Source organism: Eriocheir sinensis, chromosome 17 (assembly GCF_024679095.1).
Source record: "Eriocheir sinensis breed Jianghai 21 chromosome 17, ASM2467909v1, whole genome shotgun sequence".
Taxonomy (NCBI): domain Eukaryota; kingdom Metazoa; phylum Arthropoda; class Malacostraca; order Decapoda; family Varunidae; genus Eriocheir; species Eriocheir sinensis.
The window spans coordinates 18581883-18607156 of record NC_066525.1 but is presented as its reverse complement, the minus strand read 5'-3'; the positions used below and the strand labels follow the sequence as shown (position 1 = coordinate 18607156).

The 25274-nt window shown below is 44.8% G+C and overlaps 1 protein-coding gene across 1 annotated transcript in view; it reads right to left on the bottom strand.

The window, feature by feature from the left end:
• Positions 1 to 14323, bottom strand: part of LOC127000123 (probable palmitoyltransferase ZDHHC24) — a gene marked incomplete at its 3' end in the record, with an annotated part of 52695 nt that extends 38372 nt beyond the window's left edge. The window contains exon 1 of the mRNA XM_050863543.1: positions 14175 to 14323. The remainder of the gene's footprint in view (positions 1 to 14174) is intronic.
• Between the last annotated feature and the right edge of the window lie 10951 nt (positions 14324 to 25274).

The following is a 25274-nucleotide window of genomic DNA, read 5'->3' as shown; positions in this document are numbered from 1 at the left end:
AACGACACACTGTACATATAAATACAACTCATATAGAGTGTCGTTCTAGAAACAGCGGGGATGGTGGTAGCAGTACTGTATGTCTGATTCAGCCTTCCAGCAACTCTTAATTACGGTTAAAAAGCTTTGTGAGAGTGTACAGGTCTTCGCTTGCTGGTCTGAGCATGTGCAGTTCACGAGAGACCAGTGTTTGTAAACAACGGTGGGGATGCCAAATAACACAACACTGGTTAAGGCGTTTCTATGTAGTATTACCATCCATAGGTACTTGTCAATGTGTGGTTTTCAGGTTTTGTAAGTTTTCTAAAATACAGATAATCAAATTTCAATTCATCTATGTTTTTCATTTGAAATATCATTACAGTATCGTTTTCGCCTACCGGACTTATCGCTAGCTAATATCGGAAATGTGGATTTATATCAGGTATCGGTTATCGGTTATCACCTATATTTCTGTCTCCAGTTAACGAATATCAGTTATCACCGATAAGGTTTTCCATTATCAGTTATCGGTTATCAGGAATGAGGTTTCCTGTTATCGTGCCCAGCTATGCGCCTGCCTGCCGTTGTGACTCAGAGTCAAGTGATGCAGCAAGCAGCGATGAGTGGATCGTGAGGGGTGGGGGGGGGGAGGCTTACCCGTTTGTCCAAATGGCAGGAAACTGTACTGATAAGTGCTAGACACTCCCAGAAACATAATTAATGTGGCTAGAAGGAATTTTTAATCCATAGGAAGCAATAAAGTGACTGAAGATAGTAAACACAGGGTTCACATATACTATATATATGGTTGACCTCTTACGGGTCAATGCTGTTTTTTTTGTGTTCTCTTCTGACTCCTCAATGATAGGGATAGGAGGTGGCTGCTAACCAAGGAGTCTAGACAGTTATTCTAGAATTCTTGTGCTGACATTGGCTGTCCCATGATGAAGCAAGAAACACTCTCTTCACCTCCAGATGTCCTGTTCTTCACAGAATGAACAATCCTTTTCACACCTTAGACATTTAGAAGTCTTGGTAGGATGCTGTTGTGGTTTTGCAGTCAAAGTAGTCCAGGCACCCACCATGTGAGACCAGCTAGTTGCCACCCATGATCTTGGGCATGGGATTTTTGCATGGGTAAGACAAAAGGTGGTGCATATTTGAGGCAGGAAGGGAGGCTACTGAGTCACTCCTCTTTCCTCCACCTCATAACCACCACCAACTTCCTCCCTACACTTGAGGCAAGGTGTCAACAATGATCAAATGCAATGCATGCAAGACAGGAATTAAGGCCACTTAAAGTGTCTAGAGGCAGCTATACAACACAACAATACATATGTTTGGTGAAGACTGAGGTAGGAGTCAGGGGAGAGGCCAAGGTTTCCTGCTGATTTGAACCACCTGTCCAAGATAATTATTTTGTTATTCAAAACTTCCTCATTAGAAACAAATATGAGTAGAGGTCCAGTAGTGTCGTTAGATAAGAATTTGTTAGACGTGAACTCCTTTGATGCATGATCATATTGTAGTATGACTGATATAAGGAGCCAAAGTCTTGATGTGCACATGTACTTGAACACATGGTGATCAGTCAGGGTTGTTACAGTGTAAAATGCTTTATTTCATCACCCCACTGTCATGAAACAGATACCAAGGAATCTAGTTGTTTCTGGATAATGCAGAAGGATTCAAATAAACAATGACACTCTTTATATTTGTACTGCTTTTGTAAGGAACAACCTAAACTATTTTATAGATTCATAAATGGTAAGATTAAACCAAGAGAAACAATTGAAAGACTGAGCGATGGGAATGTGACAATCGATGAACCTAAAGACATGGCGGAGTTACTAAAGAAAAAGTTCAGCAAGTTTTTCCTAATGAATCAATATTTAATGAGCCATAAGAAAACAAAATAAATGTTCATATGGAAGAAGTTACAGTAAATAAAGAGGAGATATATGAGTTGTTGGGGGAGCTGCAAGAGAGAAAAGCTGTAGGACCAAATGGAGTCTCAGGGTATATATTGAAAGAATGCAGAAATGAGCTGGTTAGACCAATGTATATTATCATTAAATGCTCAATAACAACTGGTACAGTGCCTAAGGAGTGGCAGAGGGCTGAAGTGGTCCCCATATACAAAAGTGGAAGGAAGGAAGAACCCCTGAACTACAGACCGGTATCACTAACCAGTGAAGTATGTAAAATAGTGAGAAAGTGATAAACAATGGATGCGATTTCTAGAGGAGCAAAATTTAATCACAAGTAAATAGTATGGATTTAGAAAAGGGCGCTCATGTGTGACCAACTTACTGAGCTTTTACTCAAGAGTGACAGATAAAATACAAGAAAGGGACGGATGTGATGATTGCATCTGCCTAGACCTGAAGAAGGCGTTCGACAAAGTTCCACATACAAGACTGCTATGATAACTAGAAAATAAAGGAGGATTGAAAGGGAAAATGAAGAACTGGATGGAAAGCTACCTAAGGGGAAGAGAGATGAGAACAGTGGTTAAGGACATAAAATCGGAATGGAGAACTGTAGAGAGTGGAGTGCCTCAGGGATTGGTATTGGCACCAATACTTTTCCTAGTATAAATTAATGACATGCCAGAGGGAGTAAATAGTTATATGAGCCTGTTCACAGACGATGCAAAGCTGCTAAGACATATAAGAAACAGCAAAGACTGCGTAATTCTGCAAGAAGACCTAAACAAGATTTGGAAGTGGAATATGGAATGGGAGATGAAATTCAATGTGAAGAAATGTCATGTTATGGAAATGGGAAAAAGTGAAGGAAGACCAAAATGGACCGGTGCACTCGGGATGGGATGTAAAAAAAAAAATAATAAATAAATAAATAAAAGATCCTGAAAGTGTCCTACTTATCCGATATCCGGCTTATTCAGGTCCGACTTAAGTGGGGTCTACTGTAACTACAAAAATTTACCAAAATTATTTATTGAGTTTCACCACAATTTTGGCTCTCTGTAGGCAGTAAATTTCCTGGTCAAAGATTACAAACTATTTTTCAGACTCCATCGAGATAAAATGAGCAACTTTTCATCAATATTTTTTTCTATATGTTGCACCAGTAAAAAGTTGGAATTTTTCAGGAATCATGGAATTCCAGCCAAATGCGACAACCTAGAAAGAAATGGATTTCACAGCAGGGTGCACCAGAAAATTTTCTGTAAAACATCTTTTATGACTTTTTCTCAGTTTTGAAGTGTATTCTTTGATGACTTTTGTGTCATGGGAGATCACCCGAGAAAAACTTTTGTGGCACTTAGGGGTTAAAGGCCCCTCTAAGTGAGAAAAATTAGAAAAAATCATCACTCACACAAACCATTTCATAATATATATCTCAATGCATTTGTGATCAGTTTATGCATCATCTATTTTGGAGGGTTTATATCATGGGAAAAATTTGGCCCGTCGCTGGTACACGGTAAAGCCACAAATTTGGCCCATCACTGCTACTGGGTTAAGGGGAGCGTTTGAGCCAAGACTAAGAAATATCCCCCTAAAATTCGATTTTCTGTTTTTCGCATTTCTACTTTGGTCTATGTTCATGGATAACTGTTTTAAAATATCTTAGCATTACGATGCATGTTTCCAATGGAAATTAGTCATTATCTGATACTATCTCAGGCCTGGAGTGGCGCACGACCACGCTCTAGAACAAAGGTGTTATGTGTTTATTACGTTATTTATATGATTTTTAGGCAGTTTTTCGATATATGTAGCTGCAAAGCAGCTGACTGACGAAGTTATTGACAAGCTCTCCTCATAGTACACAAAGGCTGTCAGAGACAAGCATGAGACTGTTGGTAGCATGAGGTCAGCGATATCACCACACTACCACCAAAAATGAATAACATCGGCTGTGCCCCAAGAGTCAATCCTCATGGTGCTGGGTGCAGAGAAGCCTGGCAAAAGGGGAGAGACCAGCACCACACACTGACAAGAGGATTTACTTGTCCCACATATCATACGACAACCTCAGCCTCATCAGGACGGTGTACCGTGACCTCACAAGACCAGAGCTGCTGGAGAAGTGCCTGAAGGGGAGGACACAGAACAGAAATGAGAGCCTACATGGAAAGGTCTGGAGGAAGGCTTCAAAAGACAAATTCTGTGGCCTACATAGGACTGTCTTTGTGTCCCAGGTCACAATCCTGGAGCATAACTTTGGGCACAGTGAAGCCAACCTCCTGACCTCGCTTGGGTTCAAGAGGTCCAACTTCATAGATTCTCTTGAGGAGAAGGAAAAGAGGACAAGCAGAACCAAGAACGAGAAGAGGAAGAAGAAAAAGACAAGAAAACAAGCCAGCAAGGCAGCAGAAAAAAACATTATAAACCTGGAGGCTTCTGAGTAAAAACCTATTTACAATGAGTGGGGTGGTGCCCCATGATACCCACACCATTGGGTGTATAATATCCTTTGAAAAGGAGGGGACCAGGTACCATAACTCAGAAATATCTGTAGAATAAAAAATACATTGCAGAAATAGCATATTATGGTAACGAAATGTAACAACGATGATTTCTCGAAATGCAAGTTATCGGCATTTTTGGTTAAAATTCTGATAGCCTATAAAAGACATTTCCAATTGGATAAGTTCATTCAATACGGTAATGGTAAGACTACATTTCCATCAAGACAAAACTCTTCTAAGCGCCATAGAATATTTCTTTCACATATTTTACACCGAAACAGCGAAATGTGTTTGGTTACGTAATAAAAAAATATTATTATATATATGGAAACAAAACATTGCTCAAATATTGCTCAAAACATTGGCCAAATGTTAGCACTGAGGTTACTTTACATTGTCCAATGAACAAAAAAGCTGAAAACCCATATATAAAAAAGTTATTTAGAACTCAAATTCGGTCAAAAATTTTCCAAAAAAATAAAAAAATAAAAAAAGGTTTTCGTCAATCAGGGTCAAACTTTGCCAGAGATGTTAGATTATAGTCTACTTTATTGTGTAAAATTTACAGCCAAAAATATGCAACTTCATATGCTTTCTAAGACTATGCTCCCCTTAAAGTACTTGTGCCTTCACATTATGGTTGAGGGACATGTATTTCATCCCTTAACAATAATATGGAGGTGTAATATCATATTTTGGAGGCGTGGAGTCAATCTCCACAATTACCATAATAACAACTGCCTCAGGGCAGTTATTATTCTAGCAAGGTTTCATACCTTAATGATTTTTTTTAACTTAGAATAGCAATTCAAGAATATAAAAAGCAAATATATATATAATTTTGGGGTTAATCTTAGGGAGCACCACTCCAAACCAATATTCGTAGTAATATAGCACGTGAAAGAATTATTATTATGATGCATTTTTGTATACGTTTAACCTTGGGGAGGAGCCAGGGGGGCAAGCCTCCTTAATTATAAAGTTGGGTGGCTTCGATTTTCTAAGTCCATTCATAGACTTCACAACTAGTTGACGGGAAATCTCTTCAGTCTTGGCGCGCTGGCTTCGCGTAAGGGGCCGATTGTTATGGCGACTTTCACTGCGACAACTCAAACACACTCTGCGTTCTTACTCCGAATTTAAGTGGAAACAGGACGAAATCTTCAAGTTTTAGTGCATACAAGCAGGCAGGAGTGTCTCTAGAGTGATTTGGTCGAGGATTCAAGGTAACTTATATAAAATAGCACCATGCGTGCACTTTGAAAACGTTGTGTAAAAAATGGCAAATTTGCGTAACTTTAGGTTGAAATCTTTACGTAAAATGAATGATAACTGTAGGATAGTGAAGTCCACAGTTTTACGTATTAGGAAACAAGAAATGTACGTTTAGTTAGTGCCTACATGGCAACTCAGCTCAGTTCCCGCGTCGCCTAACTCGCCTTAGGCACGCAGTCAGCTGGGCACTTCCCCTCTGTAAAGGATTATCGCTGTCCTGCCTCTGTTTACTCTCCAAGTAAAGGACCTACAGTTATTCATCGTCTCTGTACCCTTCCCCACAACTGGACGAGCGTGCAGAACTTCATGGTGAGCAACAGGTTGGCCCAGCGCCTGCATTTGCTGAAGCTCGTCGGGTTCTTCCCCGGGACGCGTGCAGGCCGACCTGTACCGGGCAAAGGCTGTGGAGAAGTAGGACGACGAGGTGATATTGGCCATGATGGCCTGGGAGCTGGCCGACGACCAGCCGGACCCGCCGACGGACTAGTTGCTCCTGGCCGGGGTGGGCAACTTCGCCGCTACCTGGCCAGGAAGGTCCAGGCCAACTCCTCTGTGGCCGAGTGCTGCAAGCAGGAGCTTGCCCAGCAGGAGGAGATGAAGATTACCGTGGAGCTCGAGAGGGCGACCCGCCCTCTGTGATGTTCGACGCCCTGGTCGAGCTGGTCGACAGGGAGAGCTGGAGACGGGCCGGGCGGTCCTGAAGCGGCCATCTCTTCCAATGGCCCACATGGCGCCCTTCGGGATGTCGCTGTGGGACTCCCTGATGTGCAGGGAGGACAAGAAGGAGCGCAGGTTGAGGTTCCTCTCCTTGCCATGCGCCACAGGGACGGGTTCAGGCACCTCCTGGAGTTCCTGGCGGCCTCAGACCCGACCTTGCAGGGGTACAGGTGCCAGGAGGGCACAACCTGGCCAACACCATCTTGCCGCACATCAGCAGGTCCCTCTTCAACTGTTTGGTGCTAATTTCTCCAAGGACGTGACCTCAGAAGCGAGGAAGAACAAGGCCTTGAAGCAGGCGATCTGCTGGAAGATGTGCAGTATCGAGGTGGGCAGGCCTGAGAAGGCGAGGAACAGGGACGTGTACAAGTCCAGGAAACTGACCGGGGCCCACAAGTCATAGGCCAAAAGGCTAAAGTGATTGTTCAGGGACGAGGGCCAGATAGCCGGCAAGACGTGCTGCGGCAATAGTGACATCGGAATTCAACCAAAATAAGTTGTGATTGTATATAGAAAAATGAATATTTTGCTTTTGTTGAGTAAAATTAAGATGTTTCTGCATGCTTTCCTCAAGTATTAAGTTTCTAATGTGAAAATTAAGTGATTTATTAGATGTTAAAACTTACGTAAAAATTGCACTAAATAAAATAATATAAGTAGCTATTTCGGGCAAAAACTTATAAGATATGCTAAATATTGCTATTGATTCTGAAATTATAAGTGATTATCTCTGCATTTGGTGATGTTTGTGCATCTAGCGTAAAATCTGAGGATTTTATTGCCTTTTTAAGTTTTGTTATACTTATATAAAAAACAATTAATCGGGATTTTATTAGGGAACGACTTTGAATTTTTTGATACCGCTGCTCATGGAGACTCATATATGCCTACGGAAGGTGCCTGTTTTAGTTTCAGGTCGCTAGCTGCTTTGGTTTTGAAAATATTTAAATTTTAAATTTTTGAAAATCGGCCCCCTGCGAATCGGCCCCGCGCCCCGTTTCCCGTCAAGAGATTGTGAAGTCTATGGTCCATTGTTATTGTTTCATGAGGGCCTCTATAGACAGACTGAGCCTCATAGCTGCTTTGCACTACACCATACAAACTACAGTCGTCCCTCAAATAGTACGGTTTCTGATAGTACGGTTTCGGTTTTATGCAGATTGTCCCAGAATAATTTTTCAGATTTTTTAAATTCCCGCGTGCCGCACCAAGTAGCCAAGGCATGAGTGGCAACACTGTTCTACCAGACTGCCACCCATGCGCTTCCCCTCGGTCCGTGTTTGTGCACAACTTCAGCAACACTGTTCTACCAGACTGCCACCCATGTGCTTCCCCTCGGTCCGTGTTTGTGCACAACTTCAGCAACACTGTTCTACCAGACTGACACCCATGCGCATCCCCTCAGTCCGTGTGTGTGCACAACTTCAGCAACACTGTTCTACCAGACTGACACCCATGCGCTTCCCCTCGGTCCGTGTTTGTGCACAACTTCAGCAACACTGTTCTACCAGACTGCCACCCATGCGCTTCCCCTCAGTCCGTGAGTGTGCACAACTTCAGCAACACTGTTCTACCAGACTGACACCCATGCGCTTCCCCTCAGTCCATGTGTGTGCACAACTTCAGCAACACTGTTCAACCAGACTGACACCCATGCGCATCCCCTCAATCCTTGTGTATGCACAACTTTTTTTTTATTTTTTACATCGCAGCCTATTGCGCCGGTAGGCTTCTTCCTGGTAGGTCCTGATGGTCGGTCCAAGGCTTCTTCCCGGTGGGGCCTGATGGTCGGCCCAGCCTGTTCTGGCGCAGGCGAGTGTTTATAGTGGCGCCATCTTGCATTGGCTCATGCTGCCCTCCCGGAGCTCATCTTTAATCCTAGAATCTAGAGTCCGGGTTGATAGGTGGTCTTCTGGACAGCATGTGGGTCGTTTGAAGCCACTCTGCGGCGGCTGAAAAATCACAGCTTGGTGGCACCGGGCGGGGATTGAACTCGCGTCCTCCTGAACGCGGCACCATCACTCTGTCGACACAGCCACTGCCTCCCAAGTCAGCAACATTGTTCTACCAGAGTGCCACCCATGTGCATTCCCTCAGTCCGTGTGTGTGCACAACTTAAGCAACGCTGTTCTGCCAGACTGACACCCATGCGTTTCCCCTCAGTCCGTGTGTGTGCATATCTTCATCAACACTGTTCTGCCAGACTGACACCCAAGTGCATCCCCTCTGTCTGTGTGTGTGCAAAACTTCAGCAACACTGTTCTACCAAACTGCCACCCAAGCGCATACCCTCTGTCCGTGTGTGTGCAAAACTTCAGCAACACTGTTCTACCAAACTGCCACCCAAGCGCATACCCTCTGTCCGTGTGTGTGCAAAACTTCAGCAACACTGTTTTACCAGACTGCCACCCAAGTGCATACCCTCTGTCCATGTGTGTGCAAAACTTCAGCAACACTGTTTTACCAGACTGCCACCCAAGCGCATCCTTTCAGTCCGTGTGTGTGCACAACGTCTGCAACAATGTTCTGCCATATTGCCACCCATGCACTTCCCCTCAGTCCGTGTGTGTGCACAACTTCAGCAACACTTCTGGCAAACTGCCACCCATGTGCTTCTCCTCAGTCTGTGTGTGTGCACAACTTCAGCTATGCTTCTCCAATACCACATAACTCGGAACTTTTCAAAGCACCATGGGCCGCAAGAATCAAGCCAAAACACCTGCTGTAAGCACCCCAAAGCGTTCGAGAAAGGTGTTCATCTTGCAAGAAAGGCTGAGATTTTGGAGAAGTAACATGTTGGAATGAGTTACGCTGCGGTAGGGAGAGCCTACCACGTGAATGAGAGCAGTGTTCGCTGTATCAAGCGAAGGGAAAAAGAAAATCTTGCTGAAGTAACTGCCAGTGCTCCGAGAGTGCTGCAAGAGTGGCAAGAAAGGCCGTACTTTTCTGTTTACTCATAAATAAACCTAATATAAACACATAAATAGGAATTTTCCTACCTTAAATAAGAAACTGGGTAGCAGGGGTACTTCTAGTGAGGGGGCACTAATTTTATACGGATTTTCGAATAGTACGGGGGTCCTGGGTCTGTAACCCCCGTACTATTTGAGGGACGACTGTAGTTCCTAAGTCAGTAATATCCAGAACGCACATGGATCATTACGATTTCAAACATAAAATGGTCTTAACAAGTTCTATGTTATTTTCTTCTCTATATAAAAGCAAAGTATTTGTACTTTATAATTTTAAACGACTACAATCATGAAGTATTACTACGCGAGGTGTATTGCGCTGCCACATAGACAGCTTTCTTGCAGTCTTCCTCGGGCTGCCATGATGGACGGATACTTCGACACTCAACTCTTCTTTAGTCTCCTCAAATTATCATTCTACTTCACCTCTCGGTATGTGTTAACTAACTATTTAGCTTCTTTATTGGTATCCCTCAGGAGGCACATTGTGCCGTCAAATAACCCAAAACTGAGTCCCTTCAATACCATCATATTTGAACAGTGACACAGGCATGTCACATGGTATGCACTGTACACTTATCACTCAACAGCCTAGAGAGTGTTATATTGAGCCTGGGAACCTATGGGGAATCTGGGTTTTGGGTGTGAGAAGGCAAATTGACTGAAATATGGCACTCCAAAATTTCCCTAAAATTGGGAAAAATCCCTAGTCCTGGAACTTTGAGGAAAGTTTCCTAAATCTATTATCTTTTAATCAACCATATTCGAACAGTGACACGGGCGTGTCACATGGGATGCACTTAATTGGTGCCTCGTGGGCGCATCAAGCTGTGACAAACACGTATCTCCCCCCAAAAAACGGATATTGTTCAATGCGCGCAACTCAAAATTTGAGTAAAATGGAGGCCATGATGATAGGTAGCAATCGGTAGGTCACTCCTGGGTCATTTGACAGCAGGAGCATCAGGGCTGGATGACAGCTGTCACAAATCGGTTTATTTTGCACCACAAAGTACTCAGTAACTATGATCTAGCAAGCCATGGATGGTGAGGTAAGGTGGGTTTGAGTGTACAGGAGCTGCCTTGTATAGGCCAACCGGCCTCTTGCAGACTCCTTACGTTCTTATGTTCTTATCAACTTAGCAGAAGTGGACGGGTTAACCGTCAGTATTGTACCATTTGTAATTGTAAAATATTTATTTTGAAAAGCAGAGGTGGGCAAGTGCGGTACTTAGTGCGGTAGTACCGCATCACAAAAAAGTACCACACTACCGCAAACTTTCTGAAAATACCACACTACCACGGACCACACTAAAAAATCCTGCGGTACTTTTTGCGGTATTCAGAAAACCATCGAAGACATTTGCAGCGTGGCATGCTCACAGAAATATATATATATATATATATATATATATATATATATATATATATATATATATATATATATATATATATATATATATATATATATATATATATATATATATATATATATATATATATATATATATATATATATATATATATATATATATATATATATATATATATATATATATATATATATATATATATATATATATATATATATATATATATATATATATATATATATATATATATATATATATATATATATATATATATATATATATATATATATATATATATATATATATATATATATATATATATATATATATATATATATATATTTTTTTTACAGTGAATCTGACTCAATCAGTCAATCGGTATCAGTCATCAGAATCAGTGATTCAATCATTCTCACTTTTCAGTTATTGTTCATAATTAAATACTAAATGAATAACTCAAGAGTAAATCTGTTCATCACTCAACCCAAGGCGGCATGCCATGACTACCTCTGACAATGACTGTACATGGCAGTGTACAACAGTACAAGCAAGCACTAACATGATTGCTGCTCAATCTCATGCCCCATGCAAATTTTTCTTTGATGCATAACAAAGACCATAGTACATACTATATCTGTTTTTTTAACTTCATTGTAACTTCTCTATTTTATAATTCTCTCTCTCTCTCTCTCTCTCTCTCTCTCTCTCTCTCTCTCTCTCTCTCTCTCTCTCTCTTCAATGTAGCCAATATCAATATTGTTTGATTATAATAATAATAATAATTTTTCATTATTATTATTATCATAATTATCTCGATGAAACTTCCACGTAGTTTCTTCGCTGAGGCCTGAGACGCCAGGGCTTACAGCTTTCCCATGGTTGAGGTCTCGCTATAACCAGTTGCAGCTGATGTGTTTTGTCTTAATATGTTGGAGTTTGAGTAATGTTTCACTCTTCCCATCATGACTTTCCTATATAAGTAATCTTTCGTTTTCGCTCAAATGCTGGAGAATTCCTCCCCTTCACTCCCCCATATCGCAGCTCGCACCACCCTTCCTTCCTTCCCATCCCCCACCTCCTCTCTCACATGATGCTGCTCTCCTCCCCTTTCCCTGTCCCCTCTCTCCTTCCTCAGAAAGTTGCATTCCCTTCCCTCCCCCTCCTCCCCTTCCCATCCTCTACTCCCTGGTCTGTACCCCCTTCCTATTCCTTTACCTCCCTCTCTCCCTCCCCCAGTCCTCCTTTATTTTTTTTTTGTATCTCACAAGTTATTAGTTAGTCAATGGATAGCCAGGATAGGCACTGAAGTATTTTTTTTATATTGACTAGTGACTACCGTTACCGCAGTACCGCACACCGTATACTGCACTGGGAAAGAAAAGAAATGGGACTGCACTACCGCAACCACACTACTCCGGAAAAAGTACCGCACTACCGCAACCACACTACTGATTTTTCAGAACCGCGCCCACCTTTGTTAAAAAGATCTGGAATGACAGCCTTGATTGGGGTTGAGTGTTTTCAAATATTTGTTTCCTCTCATGGCAGGTTGCTAGCAGCACGGGGAAATTTCCTCAAGTTAGGAACTTCTCTAGTTTTTTGGCGCATCATACATGTGGAGGGGGGGTCCAGGGGGGCGAAGCCCCCCCCGTTAGAGGTTAGGTTATGTAAAGTTCGGTTGGAGTAGTTTAAGTATGCTCCCTCACCCAAAACCCAATTTCCCACGGGTCCCCCAAGATCGTTAGAGGAAGGGCATTAGGCCTTTTTCTCTACTTTTAACCCTCTCGTGCACCATAAGTTTCCAATAAGTTTCTGTTCCACTCATACATTTCTCAGCCCCAATTGGCCTTTTTTTGCTGCCGCGATACTCTACATTCCCGGACGTATTTTACCCTCACAGATATATCGTACCACAATAATTTTGGTATCAATGGCTTCATAAAGACTTGTACTAGAACATGCACAAATAAAAATAAAGGAAACTATATATATAAACAATACAAACTTATTTGTGGGCCAACTTTTTTAGCCAAATACGTTTCTAAGTAGAATTTAGTGAGGATTCTTATGGTATCCTCAAAATCCTCATACGCCTATTAGTTCCCGAGTTACACCGAGAAATCTGTATTTTTTTTCTCTCCTGTCAGAGTAGGCTAACAAATAAAAATCGCTCAAAGCTCCTCATCTATGCTCCTTAGAAAGGTTGCCATATGTTACCATTAACAAACTTATCCCAACAAATGATGCTTCCAAAAACTTAATTTTTAATCAATTTTTTAAAGTTATATGACGCTTTTCTCGTCATCATGCGCAGGACCTTTTACCCTTGATGACGCAAAATGCGTCATCGTGCGCGAGAGGATTAAGTACTTGCACTTACATGTTATGGTTGAGGGTCATATATTTCTTCCCTTACCGTAACTATAATGTGGGGGTGTAATATCGTAGTATTTTGGAGGCGCGGAGTCAATTTCCACAATTACCCCTTAGCACAAGGGGTGGGGGGTTATGGGGGGCAAAGCCCCCCGAGTTAGAAGAGGGGATTGAGGGGGTCGCAGCCCCTTCGTTAGCAGTTAGGTTATAAAGTTCAGTTAAAGAGTAGTTTAAATATATTCGACATGCGGTGTGGGCCATCAAAAATTATGCAGGACTGAGTGGGGTGGCGGTGCCCACTACACTGAGCATCTAATGATACGCCCGACACTCGTCAACAGACCAGCTGCGGCGGCTGCTAGGTTATATTGGAATAGATTACAAGAGTATGCGTTAGGGACTTTCCTTACTTTCGAGACTTGGGAATTTTCCCTAATTTAGGAATTTTTCTAGGGAAATTTTGGAAGACTATTTTACAGTGATTTTGCCTTACCACCCATCAAAACCCCAGTTCCCCACAGGTCCCCAAGCTTGCGTTGGGGGGTAGGGGGGTCCGAAGTGGTGGAGGGGGAGAAGTAGTTGTTCTGTAGTTTAATCCAAGTAAATAACAAGAGCTGGGGCAGTTTCTCGCCCTCCAGCAGTCATGGAGTTCCTTTCCGATATATATATATATATATATATATATATATATATATATATATATATATATATATATATATATATATATATATATATATATATATATATATATATATATATGGTACGCTCGCGCACACAGGAGGGAAAAGCGCTTTCGTGATCGCCTTGACCCTCTCTACTTAAGTGATAGTGAGCTTATCAAACACTACCGGTTCCCTTGATGTAAGCTGATTCAACTCATAGAAGAATTGGAGCCGGCATTGCGAAGGACGACAAGGAGGGTTCACGCGGTTCCTCCCCACATGCAGGTCTTGATAGCCCTGCGAATATATGCAAGTGGTTCCTTTCTGAAATAAATAGAAAAAAAATAAGACGCTCCCTGATTCACCAGGCATTTACCTGATCCAAGGCTGAGGCTTAATCCCGACCCTCCAGTGCGTATATAGCTGCCTTGGCTCGGCTCTGGTGACACCAAACGAGGAACCTCAGAGGAAATTACACTTGAGGCCACTAACACCCAGGCAGAGGTAACACCAAGCCATGATAAGTAAGAAAAGTAAACAGCCAGACTCTTCGCCCTGCCCCGGGCGTTCCCTCGTGCAGGGTTTGTTGACAATCTTGATCTTGGTCTTGATGTCACAGGTGGCTCGGGATTTCTCCCCAGCCAGGCCTTTGTATCGGCAGCTCCTGTGAAAGAAAACAAAACATGCGGAAAGTCTATGTTCTCGGGGCAAGATATCATTCCCTATATCTTGCACGCCACATGCCCTCCAAGAACTCTTTCACTGCCTCAATCACTCGTCCACTCGTCTCTCCACTGAGCCCCAGCAGCAGCACCATCCACTCCCTTGCCGTCCTCCCGTTCACTCCACGTCCCATCTCACTCAGAAACACATGCATCATCTTCGTTCTCTCCCTGTCATACTTCTTACATTCCAGCACTACATGCTGCACAGTCTCGTCCACACCCCTGTCACACATCTGGCACACTTTGCTGCGGGACTCAGACCATCTATAGTTCCTTGCATTCACATCCAGACACTGCGCTCTAGCACAGAAAAGAAGATCACCTCCCAGGCTTCCCTCATACCACACCTCACACTTTGGGGCCTCTTTCTCCTTGTACCAGTCGAGAGTTTCCTTTCTTTCCATCTCATTCTTCCACTTGCTCAATCCCTCATCTTTAACTGCCATATCTATCACATTCTTCCACTTTCTTACATCCCACTCAAACCCCTCTCCATTTCTGTTTGTTACTCTCCATTCAAACACATTTTGCCTATCCTCAAAGGGTCGGTACACCCACCTACTTAGCATAACATTCCTGTCTATCATTCGCCCACATTTATTCGCCCATTTGCCATCTCTTATATTCCACAAGTATACTTTTCTTGCTAATCTTGCATCCTCCATTTGTTCCAGTCTCACTTTATATCTCAAGGTTGCCTTTACTAGTCTCTCCCTAAACGTGCTCCATCCCATGTCACCCCTAAGAGCCTCTACTGCTGCAAACCTTGGTGCATTCAGTGCCATTCTTGCTACCCTATTCTGCCCCACCTCCAATTTTTGTATCTCACTCTCATTCCATGTCATCACATCTATTCCATACATAATGCTCGGGACAGCCACACTCTTCCAAACCTCACGGATGACATCATACTTGCTCGCTCTCATCCTCGCTGCACTCCCTAAACGGCCTACCCACTGGTTTGTCAAACTTATCTTTACATTCTTGGCCCTGCCGCATCCATTTACCTCCATCCACACTCCTAGGTACTTGTATTCTTCCGTCTGTTCCAACTCATTCCCTTCCAGTCTCCAAGTTATTTCTCTCTCATCCTCTGACCTATTGACTATCATAATCTTGCTCTTCTCACTACTAATTCTAACACCAAAATCTCTTCCATACCCCCCTACCACATCTAACATTCTTTGTAAGTCTCCCGCAGAGTCACTCAAAATCACAACATCATCCGCATACAACAACACACACAACTTGTCCTCTCCAACTTTCACTCCCGCATTCATTTTTCTCATCCTAACTGCCAGCTCCTCTATATACAGGCTAAATAATGTTGGTGACAGAATGCAACCCTGCCTCACTCCTCTCTCGCTCTTCACCCAGTCTGTCTCTAGGTTCCCTAACCTGTATTTAGCTCTTGTGCCTGCATACATACTCCTAATTATGTTCACAAACTTATCACTCAATCCAATCTGCTCCAGCACTCTACACAACATATTCCTATTAACCCTGTCGTAAGCTTTCTCTATGTCTAGAAAACCTAAGTACAACTTTTCTCCTGCTCTCTTTTTCCTTTCAATCAGTTCATTCACCACAAACATATTATCTTCAGCTCTCCTGTCAACCCGGAAACCATTCTGTTCCTCACCTAATACCCTATTCCTCTTAATCCATTTACACAACCTTTCATTCAGCACTGCACAAAAAACTTTCCCTACTGTGTTTACAAGGGAGATTGGTCTGTAATTCTTAAGCTCCTGTCTACTCTTGTGTCCACCCTTATGTATCAAAGTCACCTTATATTCATTCCACTTGCTCGGCACTCTCTCTTCCTCCCACACCTGGTTAAATAAGTCAGTCATTCTGTCAATAACACTCTCACCACCATTCTTATAAAGCTCGTACGGGATATCATCTGGTCCTGCTGCTTTTCCATCCTTCTGTCTCTTAATACACCTCTCAACTTCCTCCCTACTATAAGAAAATTAATCTAAAACGTAATAATCGTCGTATCGCCGTGGACGCCTAGCTGCGTTGTCTCTGTCTTCTGTTCTCTGCCTCCTGCGCGTCTGTCTCCTGGTGCGCCTCGTCGTCGTCCGCTTCTTGGGGTGTCCCTGGAACATCTGCCGAAGCCGGGAGATTATCTCCCTCGCCTGAAAGGTCCAGAAGGCCTATGTCGTCGTCGACCTCCTCTCGGTCCTGGACGTCCCTTGCGTTTTCGTCGGCTGCTGGGTGTCTGTAGTTGTTCCAGGTGTAGTTTCCCGGACCGTGGTACCTCCATAGCCGGTTGACGTGGATAACTTTCGGCTTGGTCCTTTCCGTTCTCCGGATTCGGTAAGTCACGTCGGAGAGGAGTTCTTGCACAGTATAAGGGCCTTCCCAGGGGCTCTGTAACTTCGGAGACTGTCCTTTCTTCCTCTGCGGGTTGTAAAGCCAGACTTGATCTTCCTTGAAGTCAACGTGGCTTGCCCTCATATTGTAACCGCGCTTCATGGGCTCCCAGGAGAACTTCAAGGCACCACGGACTTGATGGTGCACCTTTTCCAGCCGTTCCTCTAGCTGACGGGCAAAACTGGAGGCGTCCCTTGGAAGGCTTTCCCCAGGAGGCCTTCCTGTCAATAGGTCCACCGGCAATCACAGCTCACGTCCAAACATCAGCTTTGTCGGCGAATACCCCTTAGTCTCGTGGGCGGCAGACCTGTAGGCCATGAGGAGCGCAGGCAGCTTCTGATCCCATGAAGACTGATCATTGTTGCACTGCTTGGCCAACTCCTGGCCCAACGTCCAATTAAACCTCTCCACCATTCCATCTGACTGTGGGTGGAAAGGGGTGGTCCCGGTCTTCTTGATACCCAGAAGCTTGCAGCACTCAGCAAGGACTGTTGACTCAAAATTCCTTCCCTGGTCGGAATGGAGCTCGTTAGGCACACCGAAGCGACAAAAGAACTCCTCCACCAATACCTTAGCGATGGTAGTGGCTTCCTGGTCAGGGATGGCGTAGGCTTCCGGCCACTTGGTGAAGTAATCCATTGTGACGCAGATGTACCTATTTCCGTTCGTCGTCAGAGGCAAGGGTCCTGCTATATCCACTGCCACCCGTTCCATGGGGTCTCCAACCTGGTATAGTTGCAATGGGGCACGGTGACGCTTCTTAGGGTCCTTCTTTGCACAGCACACCTCACACGCGTGACACCATTCTTCCACGTCCTCCCTCATGCCAATCCAGTAGAGCCTTTGGCGCAGGCGACTCAGTGTCTTCTTTACCCCAACGTGTCCGCTGGTGATGCTGTCGTGCATTTCTTTCAAGACGCCTTCCCGGGACTTCATAGGTAGCCCCGTGGACCAGTAGTGGTCAAGACCATCATGAGAAACCCAGAGTCGCTGCAACACCCCGTTGTCCATCCGAAGAGTGTCCCACTGAGTCCAGTAATTCTTGGTGGTAGGGCTTTCTCTCGAGATTACTTCCCACCCAGGTCGCGTTGACGATTGACTCAGCCACTCCATAATTGGTCTCAGATCTCGGTCTTCCCGCTGCAGTTTTCTCAAGTCTTCCCATGGCACCTCCGCTGTCTGTTCCACTTTAGTGCAGCGGAAACATATTCTGGACGCTTTCCCTCTGGAAGCAATGTTGACACTCAGGTAGGCAGGGGCGCCGGCTCAAGCTGTCCGCGTTACCGTGTGTTAGCCAAGATCGGTGCACAATAGTGTAGTGGTGCTGCTCTAGTTTACCTATCCAGCGAGCAAGCTGGCCCTCAGGGTTTTTTAGTGACTTCAGCCACCGCAATGCAGCGTGATCCGTGCGGATGGTGAAAGTTGCACCGTACAGGTAAGCATGGAAAAAGTCAAGGCTCTTGACTACTGCCAGGACTTCTTTCCGGGTCACGCAATAGTTTTTCTCGGCTGGGGTGATCATGAGCTTCTTGCTGAAGTAGGCCACAACCCGTTCCATGTCGGCACATGCCTGGGACAGCACTCCACCAATCCCCTCATCACTGGCATCACAATCTAGTATAAAAGACTTAATTAGAGGGGTCTGGGTAGGTGAGTACGGGCGAGCTGATGAGGGCCTCCTTGAGCTGCTCAAAGGCAACCTGAGTTTCCGATGTCCACTCAAACTTGCGCCCCTTCTTCGTCAGGAGGTGCAGTGGTGCAGCAATCATAGCAAAGCCTTTCACAAACCTGCGGTAGTATGAGCACAACCCGAGGAAGCTCCGCAGCTCCTTCACGTTGGTGGGTGTCGGCCAGTCCCTTTCCGCAGCCACCTTCTCAGGATCAGTGCGTACTCCAGCCTCGCTCACGATGTGTCCCAAGTATTGGACCTCCTTTTGGAATAGGCAGCATTTCTTCTGGCTGAGTTTAAGGTGTGCAGCTGTAAACCGGGCGAAAACCTCTGGTAGCCTTTCCATCTCCTGCTAGAATGTCTGGCCAAAGACAATCACGTCGTCGAGGTAGATGAGTGCCGTCTTCCAGTGAAGTCCCTCCAGCTACATCTCCATCAGCTGCTCGAACGTGGCCGGCGCCTTGCACACGCCAAAGGGCATGACCTTAAACTGCCACAGGCCTTGCCCGTAGGAGAAGGCTGTTTTCTCTTTGTCCTGCTCCGCCATTTTGACTTGGTGATACCCAGACTTCATATCTAGTGTTGAAAACCACTTGGAGCCCACCAAAGCGTCGAGCGTGTGTCGATTCGTGGGAGTGGGTATGAATCCTTGATGGTGAGATCGTTGAGGGCTCGGTAGTCCACGCAGCACCTGAGGGAACCGTCCTTTTTCCTGACGAGCACTACAGCAGACGCCCACGGGCTGCTGGACCGCTCGATTAACCCCTGTTGCCGGAGATCATCCATCACCTCATCCATCTCCTTGCGACGGGATGGTGCCATCCTTCGAGGAGCTTGCTTCACTGGGCGGTGGCTACCTGTGTCGATGTGGTGCTCTAGCAGGTCCGTACACCCCAAGTCGGGCCAGGTCTCCTGTGGAAAACACATCTGCATTCCTCACGAGAAGCTCCCTGAGCTGTTCCACTTGGGGCTCCTCTAGACACTTGGAACTCCTGTCAAACAGGTCGCGCAGGTAGTCGGGCAGCTCCTCCTGGGGCTTCGTCAGGGTTCTCCTGCAGACACAGGTTCTCGGTTTCTCGATCTCTTGGCACAACCCCACCATGGTCCCTTGTTTTATTTTCTTTGGGCTGAAGGAGACATTGGCCACGACGACAGGCACTTACTCTGCAGTAGGGTCTGCCAAAGTACTGCCTACAATCACCCCGTTTTCTACCGGGCATCGACTTCCACTCTTTACCACACACAGACTAGCCTGGGAGACACCCGTAATTTGACAGGGTAACAGCATCTCTGACCTCGGATTAATAATGGTGGTGCGCTTGATCGTCACTGGCAGGCCCTCCCTGTACACAGTCGTCAGTGGCACCCTCCTTCTTCCTACAGTCAGCTGCTTAGCGCGTAAGTCCAGCTCGCACCTGTGGGAGACAAGATAATCCATACCTAGGATGCAGGGGTCGTCCATTTCAACCACGTAGACAGAGAGAAACTCTTCCTTTCCTCCGAGCTCAAACTTCACGTCCACTGGGCCTCTGAGCTCTGAATAGTGTCCAGTGACTCCGCACAGTCGATGCGACGTCTTAGGAAGCTGACGATGACTCACCACGTCAGGCCGCACCAGTGTGCGTTCCGAGCCTGTGTCGACGACCACAGGCCACAACACTCCGTCAACCTTGCCCTCCACTTGGCAGCTCGTCATGGTGGTTCTCCTGCACATTGATATCTTCGGGGCATGTACAGGACAGACTGGTCGTTGCCCCCGTGAACCAGTCCTCCTTAGTTTCCGAGTGGTGGTCCCTCGCCGGGGGCACATTTTTCCGATACTCATTCTTCCAGTGCCCCTTTTCTCCACAGGTCCAGCACTTGGGTCCTTCCCTGGGCTTCTTCCTAGCGCCACCTTCATATTCCTTTTTCCTCTTATAGCATTCGTTCTCCTTGTGCCCAACCTTCTCGCACTACCAGCACGTTCCTTGGAACCTGTCTGTGTCGCTGACAGCGCCCTTTCGTGCTCTAAAGCCAGAAGTCAAGTCGACCCTGAAGCTTGACAAGCTAGATCTAACAAAGGACTCAAACTCCATGGCACGTGCCAGAGCTTCCTGCATTGATGTTGGTTTAGCGGCTGAACGGATAGCGAGACGGCCCCGCGTTCAGGACGCAAGTTCAATCCCCGGCCGGTGCCACCAAGCTGGTATTTTTCAGGCGCCGCCGAGTGGCTTAAAACTACCCACATGCTGTCCAGAAGACCACCTATCAACCCGGACTCTAGATTCTAGGATTAAAGATGAGCTCTGGGAGGGCAGCATGAGCCAACGCAAGATGGCGTCACTATTAACACTCGCCTGCAACAGAACGGGCTGGGCTAACCATCAGGCCCCACCGGGAAGAAGCCTTGGACCGACCATCAGGAATCTAGGATTCACCGGGAAGAAGCCTACCAGCGCAATAGGCCAAGACGTAAAAAAAAAAAAAAAAAAGCTGAGGGCTGTCCAGGGCATCGATGAATTGATCACGCAGCAAAACCGTCAGCAGGTCAGGGCTGGCACCTGGGTGTGCCTTGTGCGCCATGCTCTCAAGATCCTGAGCGAGTTCCTGAAGAGACTCGCCGCGCCTCCTGTTGCGGGTTCTGAACCTAACCCTGAAGAGCTCGTTCTGGTGCTTGGTCCCATATCGTTGGTCCAGCGCCTGTGCCAGCCCGCTGTAGCTGCCTTTTGTCGCATTGTCGAGCTGAGCAAGGACTTCCAGCGCCGCAACTTTCAGGCTAGTGGCCAGCTGAACCGCGCACTCTTGGTCATCCCATCCATTCCGAGCTGCCAACAGCTCAAACTGAGCGCGGTAAGCCTCCCAGGAGACCTTGCCATCAAACTCCTGAGGCTTCTTTCTAACAGGCGACCCCAGCAGACTCATGGGGCTGGCGGAACTTCTTGCGGGGATAAACTCAGGCGAAACAGGGCTCAAACTAACCCGGACTTGCGTGGGAGAAGCATCTTGGTTACAAGTAGCCCCTATAGGCACTGGCTGTCCGTTTCCAGCCAAACAGTCGTCAAGGGCCTTCACTCTGTCACTTACGTCACAAACTGCCTGTTCTGTATGGTTCACCTTTTCCTGCACTTCTAATATTTCCTCGTGTGTCGTCTCCCGTACCACCTCCATCTCTTGTTGAAGATTTGTGTGTTCTTTCTCCACTTCTATCAGGCGTTGTCCTAACTTCGTGGTCACATCAGTCATTTCTCTTCGCACTGACTCACTTCCATCTTGTACTGCTTGTAGCTGTAGCTGTAATCCCGTGAAGCGATTTCCTAGCTGTTCTTTGAGTTCTTGGAGTGTTCCTTCTTGTTGTTGCTGTGCTCTTTCTTGTTGTTCTTTGAGTTCTTGGAGTGTTCTTTCTTGTTGTTGCTGTGGTCTTTCTTGTTGTTCTTTTAGTTCTTGGTGTGTTCCTTCTTGTTGTTGCTGTGCTCTTTCTTGTTGTTCTTTGAGTTCTTGAGTGTTCTTTCTTGTTGTTGCTGTGCTCTTTCTTGTTGTTCTTTGAGTTCTTGGTGTGCTCTTTCTTGTTTCTCCCCCTGTAGTCTCAAAGCTTCCAAGAGTTCAGTCAACACGTCGTCCCTCTGGGCAGCTTGGGAACGAGTCTCCATGGCGAAAAAACAAATGGCTACACTCCTGACACCAGTGTTATGCCGGACGTATTACTTGGGTTCCGTGTCGCCGTCACAAGACTCCGTGGGAGGGAGATATGTAAACACCTTGCACAGCTTCTGTAGTTTAATATTCTTCCTTAGTAGTACAATTCACTCTTGACTCTTCACTGGCCACTAGCTTACTATGACTGGGACTCCTCTCCCTCTTCTCATATATATATATATATATATATATATATATATATATATATATATATATATATATATATATATATATATATATATATATATATATATATATATATATATATATATATATATATATATATATATATATATATATATATATATATATATATATATATATATATATATATATATATATATATATATATATATATATATATATATATATATATATATCTATATATACACACACATACAGAACACTACAGTCTAGAACGTTACAGTATATATTAGGACATACAAGAACATGTAGCAAAAATATGTGCGAGTTGGCAACACTTCCCGCCTGGCGCCTCGCGGGCCCCGCGGGGCCTTGCTCCCCGCCCCCCTGCTCGCTCCTCCCAGAGTCTTCCAGAGGCCCATAGACCCCGGGGGAAGCTTCCAGCACAACAATAGCCAATGTTTCACACAAGTGAGTTGAATTCAAGTAGAGGACGACAATGAGTTGTCTACAGTGCCATCATAAAATCACGAGAGCGACAGTGTTGATTTCAATAAATTGGAAGCCACACCACCCGCTTCGGAAGCTACAGAACGTATATGGTCATGAAATTTCAGTTTAGTTTCGATCATTACCTCTAAATCTCTGCTCAGAGTGGTATTGGGATAGGAATATCACTAATGAGGTATTGGTCGTAAAAGCAAGCAGGAGGGAAATTGCCAAATCTTAAGCCACACATTTGTCTGGGTGGAGGTTAAGACCCCATGATTTTGCCATTCCATTCAGTACATCAATATCTTACTGGAAAGTAGCTATACAGTTGATTGTAGAGGAAATATTATTACTCAGAACCTTCATATAAATTTTTAAGTCGTCAGCAAAGATCTACTGTTGACAGCTAAGTGATAAGGCCAAATGGTTAATGTAAATAAGAAAAAGAACGGGACCCAGGACTGAACCTTGCAGAACACCACTTAACACACTTTTGCAGGTACTAGAATAATCGTCAACAACAACTGACATTTTCCTGCCGGTAAGAAAGTTGTGGATCCAAGACAATATGTTACTAGAAATACCCAAAAGATGTAACTTAATGACCAAAATGGAATGGCAAACTGTATTGAAGGCTTTTGAGAAATCAAGTAAGATTAGGTCAACTGTACCTCCTGCACCAACACTTTAACTTATTTCATCATAAGTCAAGAGACTGATCCTTGACACTCCTTCCTGCTCTAAAGCCAAACTGGGCATCAGACAAAATTAAATTATTTTCCAAGTAAAGATTAAGTTGTTCCACAGTAATTCTTTCAAGCATCTTGCAGCATATAGATGTTAGACTCACAGGACGGTAATTCAAAGGGTCCGAGTGCAAACCTTTCTTAAATAAAAGGACTATGTAAGAATTTATCCATGCTTAGGGCACTTGTCCATTATTTAACGATTTTGTAAAAATAAGGTATATAGGGCAAGCCAGATGATTTTGACAGGCTTTCAGAACCAGTGGATGCATGGATAGGCTACCTTCAGGACCCATACTAGTGTCATTATCCAAATTGTTAATAGCCAACTTAACTCTTTCCAGAGACGGCGGAATAAAAGAAAACTGAGTATTAGACATCTGGTGGACTGCAGGAAGGGTTGGGGGCGAGGCTGTGTATATATGGCTGAAAGTGTTTGCAAGACTCTCCGTCATGCCACTGGAATCGCTAACTGTGGACCCATTTCCTAATTGAAATCGAGTTCCAGGACCACAATGTAACAGGGCAGACCGTGACAATTCCAGAAACCCATGAAAAGGTACCAGTACCCCAGACTCCTGTACTGAGACGATCCGTAAGAGTGGTGAAACCTCCGGATCGACTCAATCTCTAAAGGTGTCTTACTGTAGTTCCTGCAATCTTAAGTTTATATCAGGATGTCGTAGTTATGTTTTTTTATTAATTTCTCTGCTTTATGTAGAAAAAATAGGGGAAGGAATGTTGGGTATTCCCCTGTTGAAAGGATAGAATACGCTTGCTGCGTCTCTTTTGTCTTTTTTGGCGCCTGTTGTCGTGTTTCGAGCCAGAATAAACAAGGACGCCGGCCTGTCTCCTGAGTATCTCTGACCTTCCTGTTCGTATGCAACACTTGGAAATTATACAAGGAAGCTAGATTTGTCTTTGGACGTCATTCCCCTCAGGCAAGCCAGTCACTAGAAAATTTCCAGAGAATAAATAGTCAATACAGGAATTTTTCGCTCCAGTCTCAAATTGATTATGAAATTTCACTTATAAAGAAAATTAAGTCTTGCCCTAAACTGTTCCATTCTTATATTCGTCATAAGAAGGTGGGTCATCTTTTTTTGTTGTCAAGTACCTTTGCAACGCAGATCCACTGGCACCAGCACCCTATTCCGGTAAAGAATGAAATCATTGTGCAGGTTCAGATCCGCTTTCACAGATGCATAATCTCAGAGCTGGGCACTTCCGTACCTCTGTCCGCACCTCCGCTCCTCCGGACCTGCGGACCTTTAAACGAGGTGCGGAGGTCCGAAGTGCGGAAAGTTTTTCAAAAGTGCGGAAGTAACAGGTGCGGAACGGCAGTATTTTAAGTCCGTACCTCCGCACCTGAGGTTTTCAAGGATAAAAAAAATGAAAACGACAAACAGTCCGCGCTTTGCAGTAATACTTCCGGTCGTTTACGCGGTCTGTGCTGCAGGGCATGTTTTCCCGCCACTTGAGTGACGTCACTCATTCAGATTTACGGCCCGGTTCAAAATATACCGTTTGTCGTCCGTCTTAAAGGAAGTGCGTCATCAATGACAACACCACGTGCACGGATAGCAAGAACCCAAGGTGTTGGTTTCCTTACGTCGAGACACACGTGTCCTGTTGCCATATTG